Source organism: Coregonus lavaretus (assembly GCF_964263955.1).
Source record: "Coregonus lavaretus genome assembly, chromosome: 29".
NCBI classification, from domain to species: domain Eukaryota; kingdom Metazoa; phylum Chordata; class Actinopteri; order Salmoniformes; family Salmonidae; genus Coregonus; species Coregonus lavaretus.
In genome coordinates, this window is record NC_140016.1 from 6,839,662 (window position 1) to 6,854,440 (window position 14,779).

Here is a 14,779-nt window from a genome sequence, read left to right on the forward strand (position 1 = left end):
AAGGTGTGCAGCTGCCAGATACCAGCAAGTACGTGACAGATGAGGGTGGGGATGGCCATACCACAGAGTTTCTAAACCCAGAGGCGCAACATTGCGAGACTTCCGGGAACGCTTGTGAAACAGACCAAGCCGACCAAGCCAGGGTTTGGGTTTGAGAAATCAATGGGAGAAGTGACCAATTCTTCTTTAGCTGTTCATTTTCTCGAAATCTAAAGGCACAACCTAGATTCGAGGCAATGTCTTAAGTAGTTCAACATGTTATTACTCCAACCTCGTGAAAGTGACAAACTGACAAAAACAACTTTATTTCGAAGGAGTGCCTTTGATTTGACAGCCTGCACATGCGCAGTTCGGCGCGAGACGACGGTCTCCCGAGTGGCGCAGTGGTCTAAGGCACTGCATCGCAGTGCTAGCTGTGCCACTAGAGATCCTGGTTCGAATCCAGGCTCTGTCGTAGCCGGCCGCGACCAGGAGACCCATGGGGCGGCGCACAATTGGCCCAGCGTCGTCCAGGGTAGAGGAGGGAATGGCTGGCAGGGATGTCTGCTAAATGACTAAAATGTAATGTAATGGATGTAGCTCAGTTGGTAGAGCATGGCGTTTGCAACGCCAGGGTTGTGGGTTCGATTCCCACGGGGGGCCAGTATGAAAAAATAATTAAAAAACAAATAATGTATGCACTCACTAACTGTAAGTCGCTCTGGATAAGAGCGTCTGCTAAATGACAAAAAAAAAAAAAACGACCGTTAGACCCGATGGCGTGTTTCTGCGCATGAGCTTAGCTAGCCAATGTCGTCATGACATCGCGTGATCAGTGATTTCTATTGGAGAAGCAGTTTCTGCCTATCTTCATACTGTAAGTTCTTTGGCCCTGCAGTAAATGGTCCGTTGTGTATAATGAGCAAACAGACACTGCACTTGACACATTTATGAAATTGCTTATTCCAGTTACTAATAAGCATGCACCCATTAAGAAAATGACTGTAAAAACTGTTAAATCCCCGTGGATTGATGCCAGCATTGGTTTGTGGTGGTAAATAGACAGCTATGAAAAATATAGATGAAACCTCTCTTGGTAAATAGTGTGGTCTACAGCTTATATACTCTACCTCGAGGTTTTGCTCGCCTGAGGTAGAGTATCTTATGATAAGCTGTAGACCACACTATTTACCAAGAGAGTTTTCATCTATATTTTTCATAGCTGTCTATTTACCACCACAAACCAATGCTGGCATTAAGATTGCACTCAATGAGCTGTATAAGGCCATAACTAAATAGGAAAACGCTCATCCAGAGGCAGCGCTCCTAGTGGCCGGGGACTTTAATGCAGGGAAACTTAAATCCGTTCCACCTAATTTCTACCAGCATGTGAAATGTGCAACCAGAGGAAAAAAAACTCTAGACCACCTTTACTCCCCACACAGAGACGAATACAAAGCTCTCCCTCGCCCTCCATTTGGCAAATCTGATTATAACTCTATCCTCCTGATTCCTGCTTATAAGCAAAAACTAAAGCAGGAAGCACCAGTGACTCGGTTAATAAAAAAGTGGTCAGATGACGCAGATGCTAAACTACAGGACTGTTTTCCTAGCACAGACTGGAACATGTTCCGGGATTATTCAGATAGCATTGAGGAGTACACCACATCAGTCACTGGCTTCATAAATAAGTGCATCGATGACGTCGTCCCCATAGTGACCGTACGTACATACCCCAACCAGAAGCCATGGATTACAGGCAACATCCGCACTGAGCTAAAGGATAGAGCTGCCACTTTCAAGGAGCGGGACTCTAACCCGGAAGCTTATAAGAAATCCCGCTATGCCCTCCGACGAACCATCAAACAGGCAAAGAGTCAATACAGGACTAAGATTGAATCGTACTACAACGGCTCTGACGCTCGTCGGATGTGGCAGGGCTTGAAAACTATTACAGACTACAAAGGGACGCACAGCCGCGAGCTGCCCAATTACACAAGCCTACCAGACGAGCTAAACCACTTCTATGCTCGCTTCGAGGCAAGCAACACTGAAGCATGCATGAGAGCACCAGCTGTTCCAGACGACTATGTGATCACGCTCTCCGTAGCCGATGTGAGTAAGACTTTTAAGCAGGTCAACATTCACAAGGCCGCAGGGCAAGACGGATTACCAGGATGTGTACTCCGAGCATGTGCTGACCAACTGGCAAGTGTCTTCACCGACATTTTCAACATGTCCCTGACTGAGTCTGTAATACCAACATGTTTCAAGCAGACCACCATAGTCCCTGTGCCCAAGGACACTAAGATAACCTGCCTAAATGATTACCGACCCGTAGCACTGACGTCTGTAGCCATGAAGTGCTTTGAAAGGCTAGTCATGGCTCACATCAACACCATTATCCCAGAAACCCTAGACCCACTCCAATTTGCATACCGCCCCAACAGATCCACAGATGATGCAATCTCTATTGCACTCCACACTGCCCTCAAAGCTCATCACTAAGCTAAGGATCCTGGGACTAAACACCTACCTCTGCAACTGGATCCTGGACTTCCAGGTGGTAAGGGTAGGTAACAACACATCTGCCATGCTGATCCTCAACACAGGGGCCCCTCAGGGGTGCGTGCTCAGTCCCCTCCTGTACTCCCTGTTCACCCATGACTGCATGGCCAGGCATGACTCCAACACCATCATTAAGTTTGCAGACGACACAACAGTGGTAGGCCTGATCACAGACAACGATGAGACATCCTATAGGGAGGAGGTCAGAGACCTGGCCGTGTGGTGCCAGGATAACAACCTCTCCCTCAACGTGACCAAGACAAAGGAGATGATTGTGGACTACAGGGAAAAAAAAGAGGACTGAGCACACCCCCATTCTCATCGACGGGGCTGTAGTGGAACAGGTTGAGAGCTTCAAGTTCCTTGGTGTCCACATCACCAACGAACTATCATGGTCCAAACACACCAAGACAGTCGTGAAGAGGGCATGACAAAGCCTATTCCCCCTCAGGAGACTGAAAATATTTGGCATGGGTCCTCAGATCCTCAAAAAGTTCTACAGCTGCACCATCGAGAGCATCCTGACTGGTTGCATCACCGCCTGGTATGGCAACTACTCGGCCTCCGACCACAAGGCACTACAGAGGGTAGTGCGTACAGCCCATCAGTCTAGGTCCAAAAGGCTTCTCAACAGCTTCTACCCCCAAGCCATAAGACTCCTGAACAGCTAATCATGGCTACCCGGACTATTTGCACTGCCCCCCCACCCCCACCCCATCTTTTTACGCTGCTGCTACTCTGTTAATTATTTATGCATAGTCACTTTAACTCTACCCACATGTACATATTACCTCAACTAGCCGGTGCCCCGCACATTTTACTCTGCACCGGTACCCCCCTGTATATAGCCTCCATAATGTTATTTTATTTTACTTCTGCTCTTTTTTTCTCAACACTTTTTTGTTGTTGTTGTTTTATTTTACTTTTTTATTTTTTAAAAAAATGCATTGTTGGTTAAGGGCTGTAAGTAAGCATTTCACGGTAATGTCTACACCTGTTGTATTCAGCGCATGTGGCAAATCAAATTTGATTTGATTTGAATTGAAAAATTATATGGTTGAGAGGGATGAGGCAAAAGGAATGGCAAATAAGTCTGGCTGCACAACCGATTGGCAAACGAATTGCAAATTGAGAAATCATGTGACTAAACTGAATAAAAAGAAGAAGAAACAACACTATGAAACAAGAATAAATGACATAAAGAATGATAGTAAAAAGCTTTGGAGCGCCTTAAATGAAATTTTGGGGAAAAAGGCAAACTCAGCTCCATCATTCATTGAATCAGATGGCTCATTCATCACAAAACCAACTGATATTGCCAACTACTTTAATAATTGTTTCATTGGCAAGATTAGCAAACTTAGGCATGACATGCCAGCAACAATTGCTGACACTACACATCCAAGTATATCTGACCAAATTATGCATTGTAATTTTGAATTCCGTAAAGTGAGTGTGGATGAGGTGAACAAATTATTGTTGTCTATTAACAATGACATGCCACCGGGGTCTGACAACTTGGATGGAAAATTGCTGAGGATAATAGCGGACGATATTGCCACTCCTATTTGCCATATTTTCAATTTAAGCCTACTAGAATGTGTGTGCCTGTTACGTGAATTATTTAACAAACTATTTTAGTGTCTCTGTGCGTCTCCCAAAAGGTTGTAAGTCTTTTGGGATTTAAGTAACGGCCAGAGTCCCGGTCTGCATGGTCAGAGATATTTATTCATTGAGAATTCTGCCATCACAATTTCAGAGTCCATCTTTTATACTCATACGTCATACAAAAAGAAATCCCTTCCCTCTGTAGGCGGGCTGTAGTTTTCCACTCTAAAACTGCTCTACTGACCTTCAGTTCACACACACACACATATACACACATGCATACACACATACATACACACACACACACACATATCCTACTCCCTGCTTTACTCAGTTATTGCCGTTCTCACAATATTCTGCACCATGTTTTCATAACAGTTTCTCCCCTCCCTAAATTGGGAGGCCTCTTTATCTTAGTTTCTCAGTTGTCTTTGTTGTCTGGCCTGACTCTTACTCACATTGCTAGATAGTGGCTCAATGCCATAGCCTTTACTGGTCCTACACTCACACATTATACACAGTTTCAGGGTGTAATAATTAGTCATTAATAATTAATCTATCAATTCCACCCTTTGACTAAATATTACACACATACAAAATATATGTTGTTATAGAAATGAATCACACTCATTGAAGTATATAAGTTGGTTTGCATATTAAAACATTACAGGTTCATCAGGGTTACCCCATGATTAAAAGCATAACGTTACTTTTTAGCAATGGTAACTAGTACATCATACTTAAAACGATACTTTAATACACAAAAGATCATTACAATAACTTTTAAACTAGAGATTTATAGTTCTAGGAAAACATCCAGTCTCAAACTATCTGGATCGTCGTCGTCCTCCACCAAGCCTGGTAGGTCATATCCTTCAGTCGGAGTCCGGGATTGGGCCGTATCTCACCATCTGTTGGGAAACCGCCTTGCTCACCAACCCTCAGACACAGGGAATAAGACAACATCCACAAAGAACAAGTATACTCATAGAAGCTATAACTTCACCCAGAATAGTTACAACAATAGTTTTCCATTTACCAAATATGTTATCAAACTAACCGTTTAGGGAGCTATCAATACCAGAGTTCTCAGCCAGTTCGTTCGCCAGCGTGGTGAGTCCCTGAAGCGCTTTGGTCACGGACCCGTCCGGTGCTGTATTGTTTGGGGATGAAAGTACAGCACATAGATCCAAACAGAACACAAACCCCGTCCCGCTCAGCCAAAAGCATATCTAAAGCTATTCTATTCTGCCATGTCATTAAGCTAGTTGCCGCTGTCTGCTCAGCTAATCCCTTTATTGCATCACAAGTGTGGTTTATAAATCTTTGCTGGTTATAGTAAACATAATTCATCCAATCTACGTTTTTATTAATTGTTGACCACCAGAAAATACTTGATTCAAACCCAGCTGCGATCTGATTGTGGATCCCATCAATATATATCCTTTCATCAAAGGATCCCGGGAGGAGGTCCTACTTTCTACGTGACAACTCACCAGTCTCTGACACGTTTGATTGTTTGCGTATGTAGGTGAGTTCACAATCAGTTATCACCACACAACCATCAGATGTCAGCATGGGCCTGGTTTTGGTTCCTAAAATCCTCTGGCTGCAACAAAGAGGAGAGATTAGTCATGGTCTCTTTAGGTGTGACATTCTCTGTGTGGGAGCAGGAGCTAAGATGCCCTACCCTGTATCCTATCCTTACTAGTCCTAGAAAAACAATAATAAGAATCCCCTGAGACTTCAAACGGAGGCAACCTAGGTCGGGGTGACTTTGTTATCAGGGGATACAGAAAGTGCAAGTTACTACAAGACTCTTTCACCACATTCCCAGGTGGCTTGCATGGAGGATAAACCTGACAGAGTCAAAGCCTGTCAAGGGGAACGGAGTAGTTGTTAACCCTGGTTTGGCTGTCCCACAGGCAAAACAGTCCTCTTTAGACATAGTTCTTGCCGTATACTGAATCCATTCCAACCACAGGTTAAGATTTCTATACCCCGTTTCCACCTGTACTACTTCCTTCAGGTCTATAGTTTGCACTATCTTCACCACGGCCCCGGTCTCACTACCTCCCTCAGAGAGGTTTACTCTATAGGGTGCCCCAGTTGAAGAAGATATCTCACTTGTCAGGTCTGTAATCTGTTTTAGCATAATTCAGACTTTCAGACAGTACCTACCCTCATATGGGTCGCACTGCCATTTCTGATAATTCCCTATTTTCACAATACTACACCTGTCCCTAAACTGTGTATGGAGATTGACATATCCCCCCCCCGCTTGGTATAAGCAACTACATAGTCCCAGGATGTACATGGTGACATACATATGGTGATGTCCTTCCCTAAAGTCCCTAGTATTTCCCCTTTCCCTACGTCTAGCTGTCTCCTATGCCTTTTCAACTTGTGTTAGGTTAACTACCACTTCTGGCTGAAACAGGAGGGTCCGTGTGTGTTAGGAATATGGCCCCCACAATCAGACAGCTACCTACCGTCGGGAGACCTGTGAATCCCCACCCTCGCCCTGAGAACATGTCAGATGCCAGAGGCCAACCCATTGCTTTACCTTCTATCGAACTCACACAGGGATGATCAGACAGGGTAAGGGAATCTTCGTTAAGGAGCCAACCCCCGAGCCCTAGTGGTGATCGGATCTTTCTCCTAACTCTGTGTTTGTTCGTCAGGTGTAACTGGGTTTACCTTTTTGCAGTGAGTGACATGCACCAAGGTGGATCTTTCGGCGATTCTTACAGCGAAGGCCGTCACCAACAGGACCTGATATAGACCTTCCCAACGGGGCTGCTTCCAGTTTTTCTTCTTTAGGGACTGGATCCACACCCAGTCTCCTGGTTAGATAGAGTGGGTCACCTTCTCCTTTAGTTCACCTGTGGGGGCACAAAACCTCTGACATACAGGTGTGGTTAATAAACGACCTTCTCACGTGTTCTGCTAGGGTGCTCTCTAGTTCTATGTCTGCCTGTCTGGTCCTGCCAACTGTGGCATTCTGTAAGGTCTTCCAAACACTTTCTCAAAGGGGGATAACCCATCTTTATCTGGGGTTACTCTAAATTTCTTCCCTTCACTCCGTGATAACACTATAAAATCCATTTCCAATTGCTGGAAAGGGTACTTAGCCGGAGGATACTCACCCTGAGGTGCCCTTTGTCTGCCCTGGTGATTATTTTGAGCACAGATAACACATCTTTTTTTTTTTTTAATAATTAGTAATCCCATGTGCAACAAAGTGTTGTCTAATCTGTTCTACCATCCATCCCTCCTTTTGACACATGTCACTGCCCATGTGTCAATATTATCACCTACCTAACAATCACTTAGGTAATATTGGTAATTTATCATCCAATTGCCATCCCTTATTTTTATTTATTGGTAAAATAAACTATCTTAAAGTCCTCCTCTCATGCCTTTAGAATTTACCAGTGTGGATGATTAATTAACACCAGAAAGTTAAAACAGAGTTCAGAGGCAATTGAAATTCCATCCCATAGTATACCAAACATTACCATTATTCTAAATATTTAATAAATGTTACTTATCCCAAGTGTTCATTAATCCTCATGACATTCATTCTCATAAGAAATCATATATACCCCAAACTCAGCAAAAACCTAAAAAACTCCATAAAATTCACTGTGTGCTCCTCTAAGACCTATCACCCTTGACCTGCTGAAAACCCCCCAAAATTGAAACAACAAGGCTTTATAAACATCATACTAGGTGTGTTGTTTTTTATTTGAAAACCCCAATTAAAAAACAACAACCAAACAGCCAGGTCATGAGGACTCCTGATTTCTCTCTTCCCCTTCTGCCTACAGTTTCTTAACTGGTGCCCTTTCCTTGCACAGTAACTACACGGTTCCTCACATTCTCTAGCAAAATGTCCCGTTTTGTCACAATTGTAACACTTCCACTCACTCCTGTCTCCACTATTACCATTTCCTCCTTGTCTGTCTTTGCTACCGTAACCTCTCTTCTCTCCTAGGTATTGACTAATAGTCTCACTGTCTCTAATTCAACACAAAACCCCATCATCCAATGTACTCCCAGCAGAACTGAAAAAAAAAAAAACAGACTGTGATTTCCAGGACACTGCACCTTTGTTTCTGGCCTCACTATCTCCCCGGGAATTGGCCCTCCCTCAAGGTCCCTCCCAATCTGCTCTTGGTAAACTGCAAACCTTTTATTGCTTCTGGTTTCATAGGGTATTGCTTCTGATATGGCCTATGATTAGATTTGGGTATCACCTGTACTGGAATTACCCCTTTTATTAATCCTACGTCTGCTGGACCCCGGGACCACAAATGCTCTGGAACTTCTTTTAAGTCTGACTCCTGTTGTTCTGTCAACAGGTATTCCTCTCCTCAGCATCTGCTATTCTCATCTAAATGTACTATCTGTGGATGGGCTGTGTTGATCGCCACTCACAATATTGACCCAATCAGTGATCCTCTTACCCTTGGATACCCACTGGCCCATGTCTTTCCAGTCCTCTGCTGGCTCCTTTGCTAGGGACACATGTGGGCTCCATATTTCCCTGAACAGTCTCTGACTTTGGGGCCCTAGTTCCACCTCCACTACTGCGTGGGTGTTGTCATAGTGAAACCATTTCAAGGCTATAGTCCTTTCTGTGGTTTTAAATAATGCTTTCTCATAGATTGCATCTGGACCTGGGTGTTTGTTATACCAGAGAGTACAGTGTAGGTCATCGGGGGACATTTTAGTGGGGCCTGGTACTACATCATCAGCAAGTTCCATCAAGGTTCGGGGAATATCAGTTATTCCCCCCCTAAACAAATCTTGCCTATCCCAATAACATGGCTCCCCTTCCCCACAGACCACCATATTGTCTCTGACTATGTGTACTTTCATTCCCCTCTCAGCGGAAATGACAGCCACATTCGGGGCGGCAGGTAGCTTAGTGGTTAAGAGCGTTGTGCCAGTAACCGAAAGGTCGCAGGTTCTAATCCCCGAGCCGACTAGGTGAAAAATCTGTCGATGTGCCCTTGAGCAAGGCGCTTAACCCTAATTGCTCCTGTAAGTCGCTCTGGATAAGAGCGTCTGCTAAATGACATAAAATAAAATAAATAAATAAATAATTTAGTCATTACATCACGTCCTAGTAAATTTACCCGACACAGCTTAGATATCAGGATGGGTATGGTTGCCTCTCATCCTGATTGGTCATGTTTTAGGGTTATTGGGGCTGATAACCTTTCAATAAATTGATGACCAGAGGCAGATCGCACTATGATTTTCTCCCCATCAATCCTGACTCCATCTGGCTTGTCTGTTGCACAGGTTGCTGTCCTGCAGGCTCCCGTATCACAAAGGAATTTAATTTTCATACCCATTACTGTCAATGTCAAATAAGGTTTCTGTTCCTGTTGAAGTGCTAAGTCAATAGTAGCCAATTCAAACACCTCACAATTTGGATCAAAGGGTTCCTTAGTCTTCCCCCCACTAGAGTCTACTATTTCTCCCTCAAGGACTAGTCACGCCTTATCTTCCTCTTCCTCACGCTCAAAGCTGGGGGATGGACTTCTCTCTCTCTCTTCTCTCTTTTCTCTCTTTTCTCTCCTGTCTGACTTTCTCTGCCCTTGTCTGGTACTCCTCTACCTCTGGCTCTTCCTCACCTTCATCTTCCCTTCCTCCTCCAGCCCCTTCTTCCTCATAGGGAGGTGGGGCCGGTTGGGGGCAACATTATTCCCCTGCACTCTCCTTCTCCTCCCTACGTATTCATCATCTGGATTTTCTCTCCATGCCTGGTCTGCCAAGTTTGGATATAACCTTTCTGCCCTCTGCTCTGGGGGAGGCACGGAGACCTCAACCTTCACTTCTCTTTCCCTCTCACTCACTTCTCTTTTCTTCCTGCCTTATCTCCTCTCTCTCCTAAGTTTCTAGTTCTACCCGCCATCTCTCCCAGAGTGGCAATTAGTTACTCTGCATCTTCCTCTTCTTTCTTGGCTCTGTCCTGTCTGTTATTCTGCTCATGATGAATTGCATGTCTCTCTGAGGCTATTACACAATTCAGTTATTTTCCCAACATACGCTCCGTAATCGGCCCATGGCAAAAGTGTCCTCTGGGCATCCCCTGAAACCCACTGCCCTCTAACGGCAGCCCAAACCTTACTATTCCTGTTTTGGGGTGGGTCATTCCTTCTACCGCTCTGGCCACGTCCTCTGTGTTCATGGCCTGTCTGCTAAATGGCATATTATTATTATTACTGTATACATCTAAGGTTGCTTGGGCCCCTTTCATTCCCCGCCAATAGATTAGGTAAGGCTATCAGTGGGTACTGGCCCCCTTCTACTCTCTCTCTCTCTCACTGCTTATTTCTCCTTTACACACCTTATGTATCTGTTTAAGCATGGATTCGAGTTTATCTGCGTCTAGACGTCCCTCAAAACCATACCTCTCCCTCCACCTGGTTACATAATGGAGATTTCTTCTATCCCTGGATTCCATTTTAATTACATCAAGTATTTCTCATCCCCAGTAAATTCTGGGACCTCTTGTGAGGATTTGCCCCCCCATGGTTGGTACTGTTACAAATCCCTTAGCCACCTCTTCTATATAACAAGTCAATTTAACAAGTAATTCAAAATAGCTTCACACAACAACACCTTGAATCACCCCTTCCTGTATATGTAATCTTGACTAGTCCCCCAGAATTATCTCATACTTTTACAGAGGGATTGATCCCCACAATGTAATTTATATAATTCCTGACAGTCTCATACAACAGGAATGGGTTCTCCCTCCTCTATACAACCACCTCTCCCTGTATATGTAGTCTTGACTAGTCCCCCAGAATTATCTCATACTTTTACAGAGGGATTGATCCCCACAATGTAATCTTGATAATTCCTGACAGTCTCATACAACAGGAATGGGTTCTCCCTCCTCTATACAACCACCTGGAATTATTCATAGATGTGACTTCTGAGTAAACATTAGGTCTCACACGTATACAACCTTACATGATTATTGGTGTTATATCGGTAACATGGAGTTTATAAGGCTCCAGAACGGATAGAGTTTACAGCAAAATCTACAGTTGTTTGTGACTTTTGACTTTACTAATATTCTATTTCTCACACATGCTATTTTAATTCCTTCTGGTGTACTTTTTGTATTTGTTTAACCCGGATTATTTGTTGACTGTTCAATAATCTCTTACAGGTTCCATCCCATAGGTGTACTTTTAATAGTTCCTTCTATTTCAACACCGGGTAGTTTCTTTTGGTAATGGCCTATTACCGTGAATCATTACGGACCCACCACCAGGTTGACCAGTCCCCCAGAATTATCTCCTACTCTACGGAGGAGTCTATCCTCACAATGTAATCTTGATAATTCCTGACAGTCAACCCCACATTTCACTTAAAATGGCTACGCATTGATCAATTTGCTACTTTTCAATATTTTAGCAAGTTCTCAAATCAATTTCACCAAGTTAATGAATAAAGACTACTGACCTTATCCTTGCAGCCGAGATTCAATGTAGGTTTGGATTCCGTCACCGTCTCTGTCATTAATCAGGTGTCCTCTGGCCTGTTTTAACCCTTAATGTCAAAGGGCAGGACTTTCTATTTACGAATGTATCATTCGCCCGTCGACGGTTTTCAGAGTTACCTGGAATGACAGAAACAGGGTATTGGAGTCCGGCTCAGAAGGACCAAGCTGTTACGTGAATTATTTAACAAACTATTTTAGTGTCTCTGTGCGTCTCCCAAAAGGTTGTAAGTCTTTTGGGATTTAAGTAACGGCCAGAGTCCCGGTCTGCATGGTCAGAGATATTTATTCATTGAGAATTCTGCCATCACAATTTCAGAGTCCATCTTTTATACTCATACGTCATACAAAAATAAATCCCTTCCCTCTGTAGGCGGGCTGTAGTTTTCCACTCTAAAACTGCTCTACTGACCTTCAGTTCACACACACACACATATACACACATGCATACACACATACATACACACACACACACACATATCCTACTCCCTGCTTTACTCAGTTATTGCCGTTCTCACAATATTCTGCACCATGTTTTCATAACAGTTTCTCCCCTCCCTAAATTGGGAGGCCTCTTTATCTTAGTTTCTCAGTTGTCTTTGTTGTCTGGCCTGACTCTTACTCACATTGCTAGATAGTGGCTCAATGCCATAGCCTTTACTGGTCCTACACTCACACATTATACACAGTTTCAGGGTGTAATAATTAGTCATTAATAATTAATCTATCAGTGCCCCCAGGCTTGGAGGGAAGCAAAAGTCATTCCGCTACCTAAAAATAGTAAAGACCCCTTTACTGGCTCAAACAGCTGACCAATTAGCCTGTTACCAACTCTTAGTAAACTATTGGAAAAAATAGTGTTTGACCAGATACAATGCTATTTTACTGTAAACAAATTGACAACAAACTTTCAGCATGCTTATAGAAAAGGACATTCAACAAGCACAGCACTTACACAAATGACTGATGATTGGCTGAGAGAAATTGATGATAAAAAGATTGTGGGGGCTGTTTTGTTAGACTTCAGTGCGGCTTTTGACATTATCGATCATAGTCTGCTGCTGGAAAAACATATGTGTTATGGCTTTACACCCCCTGCTATAATGTGGATAAAAAGGTACTTGTCTAATAGAACACAAAGGGTGTTGTTTAATAGAAGCCTTTCAAACATAATCCAGGTAGAATCAGGAATTCCCCAGGGCAGCTGTCTAGGCCCCTTGCTTTTTTCCATCTTTACTAACTTTGAGCCAGTGTGTCTATGTATGCGGATGACTCAACACTATACACGTCAGCTACTACAGCAACTGAAATAACTGCAACACAAGGAATAAGTTAGTCCTGAATATTTCCAAAACTAAAAGCATTGTATTTGGGTCAAATAATTCACTAAACCCTAAACCTTAACTACATCTCGTAATGAATAATGTGTAAATTGAGCAAGTTGAGGTGACTAAACTGCTTGGAGTAACCCTGGATTGTAGACTGTCAAGGTCAAAGCATATTGATACAACAGTAGCTAAGATGGAGCTGCTCTGGCACCCCAATGGTGGAACAAGCTCCCTCACGACGCCAGGACAGCGGAGTCACTCACCACCTTCCGGAGACATTTGAAACCCCACCTCTTTAAGGAATACCTGGGATAGGATAAAGTAATCCTTCTACCCCCCCCCCCCCCCCCCCCAAAAAAAAACCTTGTAAAGTGGTTATCCCACTGGCTATAAGGTGAATGCACCAATTTGTAAGTCGCTCTGGATAAGAGCGTCTGCTAAATGACGTAAATGTTAATGTAAATGAGAAGTATGTCCATTATTAACCGCTGCTCTGCCTTCTTAACAACACTATCAACAAGGCAGGTCCTACAGGCCCTAGCTTTGTCACACCTAGACTATGTTCAGTAGTGTGGTCAGGTGCCACAAAGAGGGACTTGGGAAAATTGCAGTTGGCTCAAAACAGGGCAGCACGTCTGGCCCTTAAAAGTACATGGAGAGCTAACATTGATGACATGTATGTCAGTCTCTCCTGGCTCAGAGTGGAAGAGAGATTGACTTTATCACTGCTTGTTTTTGTGAGAGGTGTCAACGAGCTGAATGTACCGAGCTGTCTGTTTGGAATACTGGCACACAGCTCGGACACCCATGCATACCCCACAAGACAATGCACCAGAGGTCTCTTCACAGTCCCCAAGTCCAGAACGGACTATAACGAGGCGCACAGTACTACATAGAGCCATGACTACATGGAACTCTATTCCATATCAGGTAACTGATGCAAGCAGTAGAATCAGATTTAAAAAACAGGGAAAAATACACCTTGTGGAACAGCGGAGACTGTGAAGAGACACACACACAGGTACATACACACATACATATAGACACTCACTCTACACACACGTACACATGGATGTTGTATTGTAAATATGTGATAGTGGAGTAGTGGCCTGAGGGAACACACTAAATGTATTGGGTAAAGTGTTATGAAATATAATGTCATGTAATATTTTAAATTGTATATAACTGCCTTAATGTTGCAGGACCCCAGGATGAGTAGCTGCTGCCTTGGCATCAGCTAATGGGGATCCTTAATAAATACAAAAATACAAATACAAATGGTGTGGCCGCAGCTCAATACTTGTAGAATCTCAATTGCTTTTCCTTGACTCCTTGTGTCCTCTCTCCTCACCTCCTCAAAATCCATTGGAGGAGAAAGTCAGAGGGGAGGGCCATCTGGAGTCAATGAAATCTAATTGAGATTATTCCATTGTGGGAGGAATAAGCTTCCTCCTTCCTTCCTTGTCCCCTTTCCTTTATTAGAACTGTTTCAGAATCTGAAGACACAATTTATGTAAGAAATGGCAGATACCTATCTGGTTCTTCTATTATAGAAGTGGAGATGAAGGAAAGCAGACAGGGGGAGGAAGCCACTTTCGTCTATTGAGATGTACCCAAAGAGTGTAGTCGTTAATCTAAATACCAGTATCTCTGCCTGGCTTTCAAGAAGATAACTATTTTATTCAGCGCTTCTTTATCTAAGTGTTAGTAGCATACATGTAGCATACATGAATGTAAAAGACAAGTCACACTTTAATTTTTT